Source organism: Fukomys damarensis, unplaced genomic scaffold (assembly GCF_012274545.1).
Source record: "Fukomys damarensis isolate Sample0158 unplaced genomic scaffold, DMR_v1.0_HiC HiC_scaffold_28, whole genome shotgun sequence".
Classification (NCBI taxonomy): Eukaryota; Metazoa; Chordata; class Mammalia; order Rodentia; family Bathyergidae; genus Fukomys; species Fukomys damarensis.
The window spans coordinates 45,740,546-45,744,262 of record NW_022900940.1 but is presented as its reverse complement, the minus strand read 5'-3'; positions in this window follow the sequence as shown (position 1 = coordinate 45,744,262).

Here is a 3,717-nt window from a genome sequence, read left to right as displayed (position 1 = left end):
CCCAGACTGTGGGTTCGAGGGCGGTCTGCAGGGCAGCCCCAGACGGCACGGTGGGCCAGGCCCTGGCCGTCCTGGCAAGGGTGTGGGAAGATGCAGTGGGCTCCGTCCATCCTGGGCCCGGCCTGCGACTGTGCGGCCGTGCGGCCCGGAACCCGGATCTCTCTGGGCGCGGGCCTCTCGGGGCCAAGGGCGGCTGGGGCTCTTTGTCTATCCACGGCCCTAATCCTGAAAAGAGGAGTAGGGGAGCCAAAAGGCCTGCGTCTGGGACCAGCCCGCCGCCGGCAAGGTTGTTGGAGCGTCCTCAGTGAAACGCTCCTCGCGTGCTAAGGAGGATCGCAGAAGAATTTCTCTTTAGAAGTCAATCTATTTTCAGCAGCGGTTAACTGAGGCACCAAGTCCTGTAAATCAGATTTTAAATGTTCCTTTGGAAGGAAGGAAGGGGGGAGGGACCATGAATTGGTCTGGTTTAGAGTTGACGCCCAACTGCCACCCCAAACAAGGCCTGCCAGGCGCTGAAGGATGGGAACCGCCCCTGGCGAGAGCCCCCAAACTTGGCAACCCTGAGCCTGCGGCTTCCCCTAAGCAGGCCCACTCCCTGGGAGGCGGCATAAGGTGATATGTATTTGAATCAATAAGAAAATAATGATGTTTGAAGACGCACCACAAATGCCCTTGTCATTCAGGACTCGGGCTCCAGTGAGGGACCGGAACCACAGCCCCTTGGAGCGGAATGCTCCCTCGCAAGGCGCGGGGCAAATCTGTGAGCTTTTGTACAAGAAAGGGATTTTCCTGAGATTGCCTGCACTGCAGCAAGGCATCGACGAAGTAGTTTGTCCTCAAGTGTGGGTGGTTTCTGGCATTTTTTAAAAAAGTGTTTTTAAAACAAATGTCATCATTGCAGTGGTTCGGGTTAGTGACCATGAAGTGGCCAGAGAGAAAGGGTGGGAGGAGAGGCAGGACTCCAGCCCAGCCGGTCATATTTAATTCACTTCCTACGAGAAGCCCCTATCCAGGCAACAGACAGCCGCCAGCTGTGCTAAAACTGCGCTTTCAGTAACAGCCCCGTGCACCTCGGGCGGGGGTGGGGTCCCAGCCTCGGGTCTGCGCTGTGCGGGCGCTTGGCCCGGCCCCACAGAGTCGCAGAGGTGCCTGGCCTGGGCACCCCTCTTCGCAGACTGGGAAGGACCCAGGCCGCGGAGGGGCTCCGGGCGGGTGCTGAGGCCCCAGCGAAGGCCAGATGGCAGCGAAGGCAAAGCGCCCGGCCTTTGGCTGGGGCCTTCCCAGCAAGAGGCCTGGAGCTGAGGCCTAGGGCTGCAGGTGGACGCTTCCAGGGCGGTTCCAGGGCCCGCGGCGTGAGCCTGCACACCTGCCTGCTCCGGAGAGAAGCTGGAGTTCCAGAAGGCCCCACCAGCTGGCCCACTGTGCTGGAAAGCGGTCGCTTTGCGGGGCAGGGCTTCCTTAGAGCTGGAAGCTCTGGGGAACTTTAGGTTCCATGAATGGAACTACACCCCTGGAAAATCTGTGCGCCTGCCCGAAGCCTCCCGTTGGCCTGCATGTCACGTTACTGGGCACGCTCCCTCCACTCAGAATCATCCCTTCCACTAACTCCCCAAAATTGGGAGGTTTTCATTTCTACGGTCCTTTCAAAATGTAAAAAGGCATCTCAGCCCTTCATGCTTCCCAGGAGGCCGAATTTGGAGGGTGGGGGCAGCGAATGGGAAACAGCCTTCCCCCCACTGTTCGCCACGGTTCCCAAGTCTTCTATTATTCTGCCTGAAATCATCTCGTTTACAGAAAATATTTGTTTGCACTATTAGTTGGTACTGGAGTTAATTATTCAATGTGTTAACGTGAAGTAATATGTATAAAAGTAGGATCAGTGTTTACTGTGTGGGTGAGCTGTTGAGCGGAGCTTGAATCAACTGCAATTAGGGTTAGATAGAGATTAATTAACATGTGAGTGGCAAGGTGTAAAATAGTTTCCAACCCTCCACTTCAGTATAATCTGCGGGCGAGGGAAGAAGTTTGTGGAAGCTAATTAAATACTTTCATAAAAGCCAGTGTATTCACCCAACATTTGGAAGGAGAGGCACATTAGGGGCAACTTGTTTTTACCCAAATGTTTGCTTTTTGTGGAGGTAGCACTCCTTTGTGAGGCTGGGGCAGAGCGAGGGCTCTGCAGACAAGCCGGCAGCGGGACGGCGAGGCAGGTTCGTGGGAAGCCCTCCGGAGCCTTCCAGCCCGATGCAGCTTTCGAACCAGCCCTCTCTCAGCTGCCACGCAGACCGGCAATTACCCAATTTGGAACTCCGGTTGGGGTTCAGTGATGGTGGCAGACCGGATCCTCAGGAAAGCAGGGCTGGGGACTCCGCTCTGAGAGGTGCGGTGTGTGGATGTGTGTCCAGGTTGGGGTGCTAGCTAGACTTCTGCCGGGGAGGGGGACACCAGTGCTCTGAGTCCACACCGACCTGGGGAGGGGTGCAGGGGTCCAGAACTCCGTCTGCTCTGCCCTGAGTGACACGGACTATGTGGACTGCTCTCCCCCAGGTTGGCAAGCTGTCTAGCTCAGAGATCTAGAAGGGGGTAGCAGATCTGGGACTGCTGAATTGGGGGGCAGTTGCAGAGCTTGGCAGGGTGGGGCATTAACCTTGCCCCCCCCCCAGCCACTTCCTCAGAGACCTCTGGCTGCTCTGCTCTCGGTGCTGTCCCAGTGCACTTTCTGGCTCCTGCCCTCACCCTGTCTGGTCTGAAGTAGCCTGTCCGAGGAGCCGCAGCTGGACGGGGTAGGAAGGAGAAATTCTGCAGGGAAAAGGGAGTCCCTGCCTGTGGTTAAAATTAGAGCTCTCCTTGCCCCGTCCTACGAGGGTTGTTTTTTGGGGATGTCTTGTAGCACGCAGGGCCTGGGGTGGCATGGACACTCGGCCCTTCAAGACCTATTCCTGAGCAGAGAAGAGGGCTCACCTCCACCTGCACTATTTCTGGAGCTCACTGTCGAGCCCTCAACCCTGTTTGCTCATATCATACTATACCCACCGTAATCCTCTTAAACTGCGGCTGCGGCTACAGGGCTTGTAGTCTCGCAAAAGCCGGCCGTCAAGATATAATTGTCCGGCGAACAAAACCTGCCAAAAGTTTTCAAAACCCCGGCACCGCTTCCTTCCCTAACCCTAATTCTCTCGCTCGCCCCTCCCCCACGAGGACCCTCGGTCTCGACCACTTTTGTTGTCGCCCAGAGCACCCGGCCCGCGGCAAGCGCTGGAGCGTCCCCGAGCAGTTTGTTGTGATACGCAGGTGGAGCGGTCTGCAAACACGAATTCAGCCCCTCCAAACCGAGCGCAGAGCGCGTTGCTTTTGTGCGCCAGGCACAAAACGCTGAATTCCTCCGAACTTACTTGGGGCCTGTCTGGAAAAGGGCCCTTTCTTCCCTCTGCTTGTACCTCTGGCCACACTAAGTCTCCGCCGCCCCCCTTCGGGCTCCCTCCCTCTCCCCTCTGATAATCCTTCTCTTTATTTTAGAAAAACACAAAACCCGGTTCCACGCGGTGCTTTAGTGGCCAAAAGTGAAAGAGCTGCCTTGGCAGAATTCAGCTCTATGAATCACTTCGGAAAATTGGTTCGACTGAATGGCCTTAGGAGGAAAACGTTTTAATAGGATCCAGGGGAGGTTCTGCTGTTTCAATCTGCTCCTTAAACAGGTGGAGATTGGACCTTCTCGGT